The sequence below is a fragment of the Leptonychotes weddellii genome, chromosome 2 (assembly GCF_054177405.1).
Source record: "Leptonychotes weddellii isolate Sample4059 chromosome 2, ASM5417740v2, whole genome shotgun sequence".
NCBI classification, from domain to species: Eukaryota; Metazoa; Chordata; class Mammalia; order Carnivora; family Phocidae; genus Leptonychotes; species Leptonychotes weddellii.
The window spans coordinates 87940868-87956964 of NC_138370.1; the positions used below are offsets into that span (position 1 = coordinate 87940868).

The 16097-nt window shown below is 42.1% G+C and overlaps 1 protein-coding gene across 1 annotated transcript in view; it reads left to right on the top strand.

The window, feature by feature from the left end:
- Window positions 1-2727: 2727 nt before the first annotated feature.
- Window positions 2728-16097, top strand: part of NDNF (neuron derived neurotrophic factor) — a 40465-nt gene continuing 27095 nt past the window's right edge. Inside the window, exon 1 of the mRNA XM_006747072.3 lies at window positions 2728-3250. The gene's annotated coding sequence lies outside the window, so the exon portion shown is untranslated. The remainder of the gene's footprint in view (window positions 3251-16097) is intronic.

A 16097-nucleotide genomic window follows, 5' to 3' on the forward strand; every position in this document is an offset into this window, starting at 1 on the left:
TAAGAAAAGCAAACAAAAGTACAACCTCTACACAAGTGCTTTTCTTGTAACTTTTTCTACTTTCCCTCAAGGCCAAACTGCTAGGAAAATGAGCTTGTGTTCTCTGTCCCCATGGGCCCACCTTCTCTACCTGCTATGATCTGGATCTTTCGCACACATATACTATAAGCTACAATTGCTTAGGTGAAGATCACTGAGACATTTGTAAGGAGTAGCAGTTGCTTCTCAGTCTGACTGCCTTGATCATTCTGCCACATTCTGTACTGGTCAATAGTCCCTTCCTCTCTTGGCTTCATCAATCTTGCTCTCCCCTAGTTTCCATCTCGTTCTCTGGTCTCCATATCTTTCTTCTGCCGGCTCCTCTTCTTCCATCTACTCTTACATGGATGGAACATTGGTGTTCTGCCATGTTCCATCCTAAGTCTCTTCCTGGCTGCCCTCTTCTTCTCCTTGGCTTTAAGAAATACCTCAATGCTGATGATTCCTCGTGGCTCCTCCAGCTTGGATCCTCTCTCTTAGGAGCACTCCTTCCAACAGCCTAAATAGTGCTGCACTGAGATATCCCACATTCGGCCCCAACTCAAGAAATTTAAAACAGAACTCATTACATTCCTACCCAAACTGCTCCTCTCTATATGTTGTTTCTCTTGGCAAATAGCACCATCTCCTGCCTTCTTGCCCCAACCAGAAACCTCCATGTCAGTCTAGACTACTCCTTTTCTCCATTACCCTCCATATCCAATCAACCACTAGGTCCTGTCTGTTCTATTTCTGAAATATCTCTAGAGCTGTCCCAACCTCCCAATTGGTACTTCCATTGCCTTAGTTGAGCCCTAACTTTTTCTCTGGAAATAACCTCCTCACTGCCATCTCCCTCCTATTTGTCTTCCACAACAGTAGCAGACAAAACTTTTTAAAACTCTTATTGGATGACAGTTAGAAACCTTAAAATCTGTCCTTGCATAAAGCCCTGAATAGTCTCCCAGTCATGCACCACCTTCAGGAGAGTTTTGGCTCTTTGGGCCTATAGAGTCTGGTGTGGCCTGGCCATGCTCACTTCCAGCTGCAGTCTACCACACCTACCTTCTCCCAGCTCCCAGGACATACCTCAAGTACTTTAACACTTTCCTAACCTCTTCACTTGCTTTTCTCTGTGGAATGCCCTTCCCTCCCCATCCTTATTTGCCTTGCATTCTCTTCCTCATCCTTCAGAACTCTACATTAAAATCTCTATTAAGAGTACCTTCTAAAGAAGAATTAGCTGTTTCCTTTCCAAAGGTCCTAACCAACAGGTACGTTTATTATAGTGATAATTCTACTTCCATTAATGCCTCTGTCTCCCCACCAGGCTGTGAGCTCCTTAAAGTCCGCACGCACTATGTCTTACCTTGAAATCACAGCACAAAGATATACATAGTACACAGTAGGCACTTAATAAATGTTTGTTAATGAATGCCCAAGGACCAGCTCTGGGTCATATCTGTTAAGTAAGGGCTGGAGTCACTTCTCCAGATCTTCTGAGCAGAGCCCAAGAGATCCCCTTTTCCCACCTCATTGTCTCATATCCTAAATAAATAAATAAGCAAGCTTGCACGGTGATATCAACATCTCTTTTAGCGTCTAAACATTCTATGGCTTTTACAAAACTACTTTGTGGAGTATAAACAGTTTCATAAATCCATCTACAGCAGTATTCTCACCTAGGAGCCACAAAACTTCGGGAGCCTCATTGCACCGCCCCCTGTGACCAGGTATTTAACAAAAAGACCACAGTTGTTCATATGACCTCAGTAAGGCTGATTTTCATCTTATTTATCTCCGTTTCTCGGTGGCAATAAGAAGAGGGCAAGTATTTTTCACGCTTTCAATACTGACACTCTATGTTAATAAACTATGTTCTGAGAACTTAAAATTCGAGAGTATAAAAACCAGGTTTGCTGGAAAGTAGGTTCGCATTTGGGAAAATGAGATCACTAAATCACTCACTCCCCTCCCCACCCCCCCCACCCCCGCCTTTTTTCTATGCCCTGGCCAGGTTGCTAATTAGGTAACTTCTTATCATAATTACCTAGTCAGCCTTAATGGCTTCACACACTCTGCTCCGTCTCTCACTGGTCCTGTAGGGCCGCTTTTCAATTGTTAAAACAGCTGCTGAGTTTCAAACCGGAGGAGGCTCGGTGTGCGCCGAGGGGGAAGCGCTCCCTGAGTGAAGGCTGTGGTAGGCAGGCGGTCGGGTGAAAAGTGGGACATGAATGCACAGTTTGCGCACTCAGCTTTCCGCCTCCAACCTTCTGGATTTAGCTCGTCTCTCCACTACCCCCCCACCCACCCATCAACCCCAGAGTTCCCCCTTATTGTGCACCCGGGTCTCTCTGACGGTGCGATGGCCCCGCGTACGCCTCTCCCTAGGTTTTGTGGTTTTGAGGGGGTCTCGGTGGGCCTCCCTCTCCTTCCTCACGACACGGGGGGCGGTAAGGACGGTGGGGTGTCCCCTGCGATGCCGCCTGCGAAGGTCCCTGTTTGGGGAGCGCTGGGTCGTGCGTGCGTGTGTGTGTGTGTGTGTGTGTGTGTTTGCGCGCGCGCGCGGTGGCGCGCAGCGGGAGGGAGGGAGGGACTGAGGGGGGAGACATCGGGCAGAGGAGGGAGGGGGCGGGCGGGCAGCGGTGGGGCGGGAGGGGGAGCGGCTCTGGGCTTCAGCAGTGACACTCGGGAGCGAACACTCACTCCCCGCTCGGAGCAGCGAGAGAGCGGAGCGAACCGAGCCGCGCACCCGCTGCCGCCGCGCGCCCGGCTCTCCTTGCGTCGCACTCCAGCCAGGCGCCGGTGCCCCGAGCGGCCGCCCGCCGAGCCCACGACAGCCCCGCTGGGCTCGGCAGCATCCTCCCGCCGCCCAGCCCCCGCACGCTCCCCGCCTTTTAAAAGGACCTCCCGCCACTTCCCCGCTCTGTCCCGGGATCCCCCAGCCCCGCGCTTCTCCCCGCTCCACTTCGCAGCAACTTCGGCGGCCGCGCGCCGCCAGCCTCGCCCGCCTTTGAAGTTTGCAGCGCCCACGGCAAAGTTGGGACACTTTGGCCGATTTAATTTTTCTCTTTTATCTGCCTCCTCCTCCGCCTCCCAGCCCCTTCGGTTCCTGAGTACTGGTGCTTAGCATCTTGGCCGGTGCCGGGGACGTGGACTGTTTCGCACACCACACCTCGGGGAGGGATTTTTCCTCTCCCCCTCCCAGGAAAATCAAACAGATTTTTGTAAGGTAAGTAGCGAGAGGAAAGCAAACTCCTGACGCCCCGACGCCTTAGCCCGCCACCCCAAGACCTGGCACAGGGAGTGTTCACACCCGAGGGCTCATCTGGGATGGGGGGTGGAGGCGCGCGTCCCCTAAGTCAGAGGGGCCCAGCGAGGTTCTCCGTCACCGCTGGCCGAGGGCACCAGATCCGGAAGAGCCGAGGGCTTAAGGGGCGTGGAGCAGGTTTCCCTCGGTTTTCAACGCTGGCTTCGTGGCTGGGCGGCGCAAACGGTGTTAGAGGTGGAGAGACCGTGCACAGGCCGGGGACACTGGGTTCCCGGTGCCCAGGGCGCGGCGGAGTCCCGGGAGCCACAGAACCTTTATCCCGGACTTGGCCTGGACACTCACTTTGCCCGCCTGCCGGGAGAGCTGCTGCCTCCCCCTCCGGTTCACGCCCTCTACCCTTCTCTAGAGAAAGTCTGCGGGACTGGGGTCTTGGAGGCGTGTGAGTGTGGGACGAAAAGCGAGGGGTCTGGACTGCGCCTGGGGCTCGCCCGCGGGCAGGGCAGGAGCGGCTTCCTGGCGGGCGGCCCCCAGCTCCGCAGCCCGGGCTCTGAGATCTCGGTCCCCTTCCGCCAACCGAACCCCCACCGTTCTGGCTCCTCGTTAGTCCTCTGCGTGCTAGGCGAGCATCGTTAGAGAAACTTCCTCGAGCTGGGCAGGGAGGCCTGGGACCTGATCCTGCTTTTGCCGGGGTACCAGAGCAGCCACCAAGGGGACCTTCCCTCCCGCCCCAGACCCAGCGGACAGGGCGTCGTGCCCTAGCCCTGTCTGTGCACCAGTCGGTGTCCGCTCTAGTTGGCGCTACCTTCAGTACCACGGAGCAGAGAGTTGGCGCGGCCCCGACACTCAGGAATCCGAACGAGTGGTTCCAGGTCCCAGCTGTTCTCCTGGGACACTTCGCAAACTGCAGAATTTAGGGTGCGGTTTCGTTTCATTGTGCGCCCTTCCTGCCCCCTCCCCCCCGTACCCCCGCCCGGGGCTGGAGAATTCGCCGCAGTCCCCAACACCAGGTCCACGCGGGTCGCCGAGGCCCTTGGAGTTTGCCGCGGGCACCTCTGCAAGGGCGCTGAGCTGTCCTTCGGGCCAGGTCGCGGTTCCCCTCCGGGTCCCCTTCGGGGCGCTGTCCATCTCCTGCTCTGGGTACAAGGAGCTCCCTGAAACCAAGACCTTGAGCGAGAAATGAACCTGAGAAAATGTCTCTGGGTTTGATTTTTTTTTTTTTTTTTTTAACATAGTTCCTTTTAGCAACTTAGTTGGGCTGGTTAATTTGTCTACTTCTCATCATCATTCTATCCTGCTATATCAAAAAAACAATTTAGTTTTTCATTTAGTCGCTGACCTCTCCAAACACACTACCCTCTTCCCCCCACCGCCCTCGCCCACCCATTCTTTTGCCTCGCTTCCTGAACCCTTTTTCTTTTCTGAACGAGGGAATCTCCGCACCTCCTCCTTTTTTCCTCCCACCCGGTCCCTGAGCGCCTGTGAGAACCAGGGGAGTCGTCAATGGAAATAAATAGGACCCCCGCTCCATTCTCCGCCCCCTTTAAACAAGTAAAATCCTCCCTGGGCTGGCAGAAGTAGAGATAAAACATCCCTCCAGAGGGAGCGGTTTTGAGGATTTGATGGGATTGAATTGTTTTATTATCCTGAAAGATGTGATGGATGGATGCGAGAGCAGAGTGTACTGAGGGCTCTCAGTATTTATCATTATTTATTGTTTATTAAGTGTGATAATAAGGCCGTACCCTAGCTGAAGACCCTGTTTATATTTGGTTTTGATTTTGTGTCAGTCTTTTATTACAGTGGTTTCAGAAAGTGAATACACCAAAAGGGTATTAATTCCTCACACTCATTCTGCATATGGAATTAATTAAATGTCAAAAAGATACTGTCATTTTACCAAAGTTTAACCCATGAACTTTTAGAAGGTTGCAGTCTTATGAAATGCCCTCGTTTGCCTCAGTCTGTCTCCTTAAAGTTCAAAAAACTTGGCAACATAATTAATTATGGTCCCAATTCCCATTTTCAATCTAAACCTATATGCAGGATTACATTAAAATATCCCATCATTTATCCTTTAAAAGTGACTCTGATGAGTTTAAATTCTTTGGGAGGAGGAGTCAGCTGGGAATGAGGGGTCCAGAAGTTAGAAAAATTAGTGACTATTTCAGATTTCACTAAAAAATCCTTCAATTCTTCCTTTAAAGAACGAAATTAACAAGTGTTTTCTCTGCATAATTCTTAACTTCAGCGAAGGTCCTTAATCTTTACCATACACTAGAAACACAACAGCTTGCAGCTTTGTCTCTATTGTTTTCATTTTTATGTCAGGACATTTTATTCATTAAACCTGTATGTGGAAGTCACAGGCTCCACGTGGCAGCAACACTCTGTTTTAATTAGTAACTATCATAAAAAAGAAGCTAGAACTCTGTAATGGGCCTAAATTGCTAGGAATTATGTGTGGTTTAAATTACACATTTATTTCAGCAGAAATGAAACCATGAATATAAAACATCTTTTAATCACTTGCAGACACAGCTTTTATCTCTTAAGATGTAACAAAATATATAATTGAAAAATATCCTTCTAAGAATGAGGGAAGCCCTGACCCTCATTTTATTTGTCCTGTGTCTATTGAACATTCATGTGGTAACATGAATAGTAAAAAGCAAAGAGTGATGTCATAATCTTGGCAATACCATGCTGAGGGAATGCTTACATTCAAGGTAGCCATCCATCGTGGATCAGTCTGCAGATAACTTAACGTAGCAACTTTTTCAGTTGGCTTCCTGAACCCGGTGATTCAGATATTAGTTTTCTCACTTGGATTTATTGACCAGACTCTCTGTGTGATAAGGGAAAACTTGTGTTGTAGAACTCTAATAATTTGGAATGAAGGAGTTCGGAAGGTAGAAATAAAATGTACCTGTCCGTTGTTATCTTCCTGTGTTTGTTCCTATAGTATTTCTATTCAGTGTATCAAGAGGCCAGAATTTTTATTTTCAAACTGATGGTGTTTTTGTTGTCATTGTTAGGACAGAACTTATTTTTCACTTTGCAACAGTGAATGAGTAGATATTGGAAACGTAAGGACTATGCCTGAGTTAACAGATAGCAAGAAGTAGTGTGAATTCCACATAATGTGCACTGACTAAAATTATTTTAATCTTTCTCCCTTAGTTATCCCAGTGATAAGGTGGTTGATTCTAGTGACCAAGCAGTGCTCTCACACTTTTTTTTTTTTTTGCTCCCCGTCTCTGTGTTAGGTCTTGTTTTGGGGAGCCCTGCACTCTTGGTAGCATCCAAGTAATGAATGGGCCTCTCCAGGGTCAGCTGCCATCATCTTAGTCACCAGGAAGAAAGCACATCCCGTAGCCATCCATATTGTGTCAAAAGCAAGTGTAATCTACAAAAGTCATTCAGATTATTCACTTGACCTCGAAACAATGTCTAGAACCTCTAAATGTCTATTTTGGAACAATTATTCCAAAGAATATAATTTATTCTTTTCCAGTTGGTTCACAATCATTCAGTAGAAGCAACAACTAAACAAGTTATAGTTGAGTAGTAAATAGTAAATCACACTAAATCTTTACTTTCAAATGGATTTCAAAATTAAAGTTCTCCAATATTTAAATACTCCATTTAAAAATGCTTTGCAATTTAAACCCTGAAGTTACGCTAAATTCTGCCTTATTTTAACATTATATTACGGTGCAAATTGACACCCATGATACACACACTCATGCTTCCACATGTTAGTTTTCACCTAAGAAGAAAAGTAAATACTTTGCTGTTATTGTTCAAAAGAATCACATAGCATGATATAAAGAACAAAACTGCTAATATTTTATTGCATCATATGGTGGTATGCTGATCCTAAATTCAGTTAATATTTCTGGGAAAAACCACACCATTTTAGGATTAAGCTGTGTTTGGATATGTGTATAGATCTCTTGCCTCTTCTGAGATGACACCTGACATTTGCTTTCTATAGCCCACCAGTGCCCAAGCCAATGACAAATGAAGGTATATTCCTGGCTGCTTACTTGCTGAACACATTTCCTAAACCCAAAGATGCTATATTCACACCTTCCCCCTTTCTTTTGTGTTACTAAAAACTGCAAAGCAACAAATCCATGCATTTTAGTATTTTGAAATATTTGGAAATTATAAAATATATAATATTAATTGACCCAAGATTTTAAAACGTGTTGCTTGTTTTACATTTTAAAAATTAAGAGTAAGGCATTTGATCAGTATGGAATAAAAGCGAACTGTCAATATGTTTTTGCAAATTTTTCGCTTTGGGATAAAGAGACAGATTTGACCACAGAACAGCTGGATAATGGGTCCTGTTACAACGTCAATTTTTTTAAGAACTCACTAAACTAAATGTGATTTAAACTTTAAAGTCCCCAGACCTCAAGTTTTTAAATCTAGAAACTTCCAAGATTACATGTCATTATTCCTTCAACAGTTTCCGGATCCTTTAGAAACTGATTTATTTTAGTAAGTTGGTGAGTAGTTTCTGGTTTTGATTTGTTCATTTTTCCTGTATCAAATTTGAAAATGACACATATTTAATACTTTACATATTCCTCTGAAGTATTTATTTTTAGTTTCACCTGTGAAAACTCTGAATGAATCTTTAAAAAAGAAAAAATATGGCAGAATGTATATAGTTAACTTTTCCAATGTCCCTTAATTGTTCCTTTCAAAGAATTTGCTGCTATTCTTTTGAAAGAATTGCTTCTATATAGTTATGAAAGAAAAAAAAAAAGAAGAAAAAATTTTTAGAAACAATGGGTTATATAAAGTTTGGAAGGAACTCAATAAAAACATGATTACACATGATTAGAAATCGATTCATTTGAACAGACCTCTTAGACACTGCCTCTGCAGTGTGGAGGTTTTAAATATAATAACCAAATAACAAAAATGAGTTAGCAACATGCATTTATGTCTGTTTTCTAACTGGAATGATTACTGCCAATATCACAAATAGTGGTGACTGACTGGAGTATATGGTAACCGTGCAAGTTTCTGTCCTCTCCCTAACATGAAAGCGAGGCAAACCCTATCTCCTTCCAGCTGTGTGCTCGGAGGACATATATTCTACACTCTAAAGACATAGCCAAAAAATATGGACTACATTCAAATGCGTGTTTTATCCATAACTAAAAAATCATCATAACTACATAGATCTTGTTCTCTGAGGCAATTGTCCTTAAGCATACAGATCTAGACAAAATGAGACTGAATTTTATCATTTTTCTGAAAGAAATAGTAAAACCTGAACCCACAATTAGAAAGATTTGTGAAGGGTGATAGCTTGTTTTTGAAATCACCATGACTGTTGTTCAAGTTATAATATAGAAACTACGAGCAAGTGTTTATTTGTGAAGATTGAGAATACCGTGTCCGGAGAGTTGACAAACTAAATGAGAGGCGACGTTGTGATACTTATTTGAAAATATTATGTTTAAAGGGGAAAAGCTAGTGTGAAAGGGATTAATTTATTTAGGGTCAATTTCTCTGACTTAGGTCCTGCACGTGTTAGGTGGCTCCTGGGGTATAGATGGTTACAATTCACAGCACGTCCAAGTGAAAAATAAACCTCAGCAATCCATACGAACCTAGGAGATGGCTCTGATTACTCCCTTTTGTTCAGGTCATGTGTACTCGAAGCTCATGGGCATTGCCAAATGTAACATTATGCATTTTATTTCTGTAACAAAATATGTTTCTGATTAAATTATCAGAGTCATACCAAAAAACAAAAACAAAAACAAAAGCCCAACTCACATAAGCATAAATGTACTTGATCCTTTTTAGTTATCTTGTTTACAATACATTTAAAGACAGATAATAAATACATTTTACCCATAGAATACACTAGTAGATATGCCTTGGTTGAAGTCTAAATATTATTCGTATGTTGCTATTCATATTAAATCATAGCATTCACTGAAATTCACTGATATCATCAAAAACTTCAAATTGGGGTTGATTCAGAAGTAACTGGATCCTGTAACTGAAGAGAGATGTGTTGCCGGCAGTGGTGATAGAGACCAGAAACAGCAGTGGTAGCTAAAACACCTGGCAAACTGAGAAAAGACAGCAATCATTTATCTTTTGGCCTCCCCAAGGCTCAGATATTTTAGTTCTAGGGGTGATCCTTCGAAGTTTGCTAAAATGTGCTATGAAAATATATTACTTTTTTTTTTTTAAGGTTTTTTATTTATTTGACAGAGAGAAAGACAGCCAGAGAGGGAACACAAGCAGGGGGAGTGGGAGAGGGAGAAGCAGGCTTCCCGCGGAGCAGGGAGCCCGATGCGGGGCTCGATCCCAGGACCCCGGGATCATGACCTGAGACGAAGGCAGACGCTTAACGACTGAGCCACCCAGGCGCCCCTATTACTTTTTTTTAATGGAAAATGAAACTGCCGCCCCTTCAATAGAAGACGAGGATTTGACCCTCTGACAATCCCAGTGGCAGGCAGGCAGGCAGGTCCCATGGGAGATGGCCTGGGGTATTGGGGAAGCCACCCTGCCCCTAAATATTACCAGGGCCTCTTGGGGTACTAAAATACTATATGTGAAAAGATGATTTTTCACTTTTAAAGTAATTTTGTTTTTCAGTGTCCACTATAAATATGAATATACCCCTAGGATGGGAAACAGGGTAAGCGGCTATCAGCTCACATCTTAAAAAGATGTTAATAGCTAGACAAAGCCAGATGGGAAGAAGGCTAGTTGAAGATAGAATTTTAGAGGAGGGAGACACTGATCTTTGGATCTCTTAGCCCCTTCTTCTTTGGACAGCCTAACTTCAGAGTACACCTGTTCTTTTTTCTCTTCCTTTGATAATTGCTTCTCAGTTTCTTATACTCTAGTGTAAGTTATACCCAGGGCCCGCTTCATAAGCCACACCTGGAAGGGCCCCTGTGCTTAGTTGAATGGTCTTCTGTCCCCATCTTGAAATTCTTAATTTTTGAACAAGAGGTCTTGCACTGAGCCCCACAAATTTTCATTTTATACTGGGCCCACAAAATATATAACTCATCTTCTTTCTACCTTGATGTGAACTTAAGATATGGACTCTTGATGTTAAGCAATTGGTAAGGACATTTGAGATTCTCTTTGCAAGATTAGGTCTAGTGACTATTTGTATTTACAAACGTACCTTTTCAGTAAAATGAAAGAAACAGAATACTCTTCTAAACAATTGAGATACTGAACAGGTATCTAGCTTTTGATAGTGTTGATCTTGTAAAGCAGTGGTCTCTAAGAGGGAGTGTCCTCTTTGCCTCACAAGATGTCTCCTTATAATGAAAGGAGAAAATATCAAAACTCTATTTACACTTACTTTTATATATAAAGAAGGAAAAGAAGTTTTGTTAACATTATGTAATATATCTCTTGACAAAGGCACTCTTACCCAGCATATTGGATGGTCATTGAAAAATCAATAATGATAGAGGTGACAGCTTCTTGAAGTAAAAATAACAGGTGAAAATAATGACATTCTAATCAGCTCTGACAAGAAGTCAGCCCTACCCGCAAGTTAACCAGAAAAAAGATGTGCAGTATAGGAGTTCATCCAATATAATCAACTGTGATACTCATCTCAGTATAGAACGTCTTAAGTTATATATACTTTAAACCCAATTCTAAAAGATTTGGAAACAACACATTACAGAGCCAGAGGTTTTAAACAGAAAGCTGAAAGATCCCTCAAATAGTCACTGTTATCTTCAAGTATTCTTAGTTATATGTATAAGCATTTGATAATTCCTCTGTTACCAGTAAACAGATAACACCCTCCATTGGGTTCTGAAAAATTCAGTACTCTAAGACTTTAAAAAAAAAAGCTATCTAACCTGCTTAATGCTTTTGTAAGAATATATATTGTGCTACATTTTGAAATTTTTATTTAAAATTGTATTGTCTCTCAGTAAAGTTGCCAGCTATTAACGTACGTTAAAGTTGTTTCTGTGCTTTGAATTTCACAACATGAATGGAAATTACCCTACTTATGAGCAATATTATAACTTTGTAAAACCCTCAGTTGTTTACAAGGTACTGCCACATCCATCATTTTCCTTAATCTTCACAGGAACCCAGTGAGGAAGAGACTACTGCTGAGAAATCTGAGACTCAGTTTCAGTTAAGAGATTTACCTACACTCACAAACTTTTAAAATAAAGTGGGGACTCTGGTTCCAGAAGCAAACTTGATGGAAATGTCTAAAACTTTTAAATTGAAATTTGCAAGGACACAATTTGCTTGGAATTTTTTTTGTTACAATTTAGTGTTTCAAAAATATCATTAATTTAGTCTAAATTCACAAGACCTTAATTGTAGACAGCTTATGTGCTAAATGTTCACTGGTTTTGGTAATGGTTAACTTACTAGGTAATTTTGTAAAGGAAGATGATTACACTTTTCCACTTTTAAATCAGTGTGTATTAAGGTGCAATACTGAAAAATTAATAATCCGCAGAAACCCTTTTTAAATTAGTGGCAATTCATAATAATTCACCTCTACAGTCATTCCAGTATTCTACTAATAATACAGCGGCATTTTAAGAGATAAGATTTGAAGTTAGATCTGTTTTAAAAATTTTTAAATAAATTATTTCCCCCCAAATTGCATGAAGTTATACATTTCAGTGGAGTAATGAGGGTTATTATGGACGCATATGATAGGATATTCCAAATATCCTAGATATTTAAAGCCCTTTAAAACGTAATGAGGAATAAGTAAGCTCCAACGGTGAACATATTTATACACACACACATATTAACACTTCAGCCAGCAAGTTCAGTCTATAATTGAAAAAAATACCTATATTTAAAGTTTTATTCACACTTACAAAGCAATGACAACAAAGAGGCAGTTTTGAAACATCTTTTTCTCTTGGCAGGCTCTATGTTGTGTAATGACCACTGATCACTGTTGACCCCCAACATTCACCAGCTGCAGCCTTTCCCTAATGTGTCCCTTAAAAAATTTTTTTAAAGAAGAAAAACCACACCTAACTGTATATCTTACTTTTGGGGGGAGGTGAGGAAGGGGTGAAATAATTGTGGTCCAGCATTGTGTGGTTTGTCATCTCTCTGATTGTTGTAGACTTATGTGTTTGTGTTATAACACCATAATTTACTATAAACTCTTCATTAAAAGTGACCGTGGGGTCTGCCCACATTATCTGCCTTCTGAGTGCCCTGTTCTTTAATCATCTCTTAAGCCAGAAATAATAATGCAGAACATCCCAGGAGCTGAGCCTGATCCTCAGCTCTCTAATCTCAACACGTGCGTCTGAAATCCTTTGCTAGATCTAGTCCCTAAAAAGCCCGAGCACACTCACCTTTGAATCCGTTTAATCCATCTTTGTTTGTTAAACAATATTGATGCCCTCAGATATGGTCTATCAAGGCTAACAAAAAGAATATTAAGAATTTCCTACTGTTTATGTGATTATTTTTAAAAACTCAACATCTTGGCCTTTCCTTTGTGCTTCTAGTCAGTCTTTGATGAAACAGGAACCTTTTACCTGATAGATTAGGTAAATTCAGATAGAATAACCTGATGCTGAGACACCTTCTGATACCTGTTTAAAGAGCAGGTCAAAACATGTATCTTTTGTTGTTGAATAAAATTTTGCAACTAGTTAGAGAAGCTGTTTCATACTATTTATAGCTAAATAGGACCTCTTTTTATTTAAAAAGGGCATTCACATCCACTATCTTAAACCTCTAAACAACTCTGGGAATAATTGTCTCCATTGTGTAGATGAGGAAACGGAGACCAAAAGAGATGAAGCGACTTGCTCAAAGTACAAAAGCCAATAATGGCTTAGTCAGAACTTCTTCGACTCAGATCTTCTTACTCGAAGTCCAGAGATCATTTTCTGTTTTACTCTGGCAGCCTTTTAACTGTTCCCAAACTTGGAGACATGAGACCACAGAATGAGCTACAGAAAGGAAAGAGAGGCGATACGTTAACTACCCTCTCTTTGAGGTTCTCTCAACTGCGAGATTGTCACGAACCAGTGTCCTTGGAGAGTATTATCTCATCTCTCCAAAGACAGGGCTTTATGTTTATAGTTTGTTTTTGGCCTTGGATTTTGTAAGAGGGGTCACAGAAGAAATACATATTTGAAAACTGTTACTTTAACTTATTGCTTTTTACAAGAACACGACAACTGCATACTTGTGTGCCCCCCACTTTTTTCTTTTTTCTGGAAATAAAAATAATTTAGGGTTTAACTATTTTAACTATTTAAGGTTCCTGGTACATCTTTCTGACTCTTCTATCTTTGGATTATATTATCCTGATTATAGTTATTTTTAAATCAGTAACTTGATCTTGTCCTGGAGGCCACCTCAAAAACTGTTTGACAGCAGACGGCCTTTACTGCTGTCTTATCAAAATACATGCCGGGGCGGGGGGCGGGGGAAGAGGCAAAGCTCAGGACCATCAGGTATTTGGGAAAATATGGGATTGGATCCATGGAATCAAATGCCAATTCTTAGTCTATGGTAGTTATTATTCTATAGTAATAATGATTTCTTCTTGACAGCATCTTATTTCTTAGTATTTGCCAACTCCATTAAGTATATGAACAAATTAGAATCTTGTCACAATCGCCTAAAAATTCCACTAGGCCATTATTGGGCTTTAATATAAACATATTCCCCAGAGCAAAATACCTGCCTGTCGTCATCGTCGCCGCCTTCTTCTTCTTTTCTTCTTCTTTCCTTCTTCTTCTTCTTCTTCTTCTTCCCCTTCTTCTTCCCCTTCTTCTTCTTCTTCTTCTTCTTCTTCTTTCTTCTTCCTTTTTCTTCTTCTTCTTCAAATGTAAAGAAGATAGAGAAAGGAAAGCTGTGAAATTGTGTGGATGTAATAATAGTACTCAAAGTAAAAGGAGGAAAGGATGTGTATAATCTTCATGTCATCCATGCTGAATAGATGTTGAAAACATTAACATTTGGTAATGAGTAAAAATTAGAAATCAGAAAGTTCAAATAATGAGGGGAGGGACACCTGGCTGGCTCAGTTGGTAGAGCCTGCAACTCTTGATCTTAGGGTTGTAAGCTCAAATAGAGGTTACTTAAAAAAATATATTTTTTAAAAAGTGAGAACAGTGAAAATACTGGAGAAGAAAATCATAGTGTCACCATTACCAGATAATCAGTCATGTGATTGGAAGAGACAGAGCTACTCAACGTGCAGCCCATGAAATATCAACATCCACATCACTGCAGAGCTTGTTAGAGAGGCCAAGTGACAGGGCCCACCCCACACCTTCTGAATTAGAATCTGCGACTTAACAGGAAAGCTGGGTCCTAATTGCACATTCAGGTTTGAGAAGCACTGGTCCATAGTATTTGTTCTATTCTCTGATCAGAATGTATCCCAGCCAAACCATATTTTACATGTTTTCAGAGGAAAGAGGTCTTCCTGAGTAATGCACTATGTTATTCTTAATAGGACATGTCTGTGTTTTTAAGGACAGAAAAAAAGCATCCTTCTACCAGGTTCCTGGACCATCCAGCACATACCACCCATTTAATAGCAACCAGCCAACAGGTTTCCATGAGGTCCCCCTCAAAAGATTAAAGAAATACTTCCCAAGTTTTTAGGTTTTACAAAGTATACCCATAAAATTGTCAAAAGCATCCATAACTTATTTCCTATTTAGCTTATAATATCTCTTGTGAAACAAATTCCATAAATCAACAATAATAATCAATCTTACTATTTTCAATTTCATTTATTTGTTACCCACAAAATGTCATGAGCATCTCCTTGGTGTTTAGGTTCCGTGATCAGCATTATACCTGCTGTAAAGATAACATTTCCTTTCTGCAGAACCTGGGCATCTCAAGAACATGCACAAACAGAAGTTAAAATGGTCTGCAATAGAAATATGCACATAGAAAAGCGCACAGCTAAGTTGCCCTGTGGTTGTAGATGCATGAGTCGTGAAGAATGCGTAGGAGTCTGCGGCCCAGAGGAGCAGCAGAGACAACCTTACAAAGGAGGCTGCCCAGTGCCCAGGGCAGGTGGCACATTCTGGGAAGGGGAAGTCAAGTGTGGGGAGTTGTAGGAAATGAGTTTGGTAGAGCGAGTAAAGTGCGTGCACTTCATCCTCCAGGTCACAGGAAACCATCTGACTTTTTTATTTTTGTCAGCAGAAGAAGAAAACATTTTTGTTTATAAAGATAATGATGTCAGTGCTGTGCAAAATGATCAAGGAAAGATGTGGGAAATGGCTGTGGGTATGAGACGCAGTAAGTGGATCATTTGAGGGACTGGCAGTTTGGGTAGAGAAGAGAGAACCAATTTGAGGGAATATCCAGCAGGGAGACTGGCAGGATTTGTTGGTTAGCGGGGGATGGAGATTGAAAACGAGTGGATAATGTTGAGGTTCCCAGTGTGGCACCTGGCAGGACAGTGCTGCTGAGGTAAAACTCATGTGTGCTGGTTTTCATGCAGCATCCGATGACCCTTCCACAGCCTTGCCTAGAACTACTCTTCCATTTCAGTCAACAAATACAGGAAGAAACCAAGGTGGCTCAGGAGTGGTCGCAGTTACTTAATCTGCCCATGGACTTGAGGGTATAGAAGTGTTCTGGCAGAGGAAGGAATAGGGCCCAGATTTCTACTGCAGCCCGAGTCTGGCTTGGTGGCCAGTGCTGAGCCACTTCACCCCTTTGAGTGTTCGATCCTGGGCATCAGGAGGAAAAATGGGTCTGGAGCTAAGAATCAGCCTTGAGGCCTTGGCAAACAACC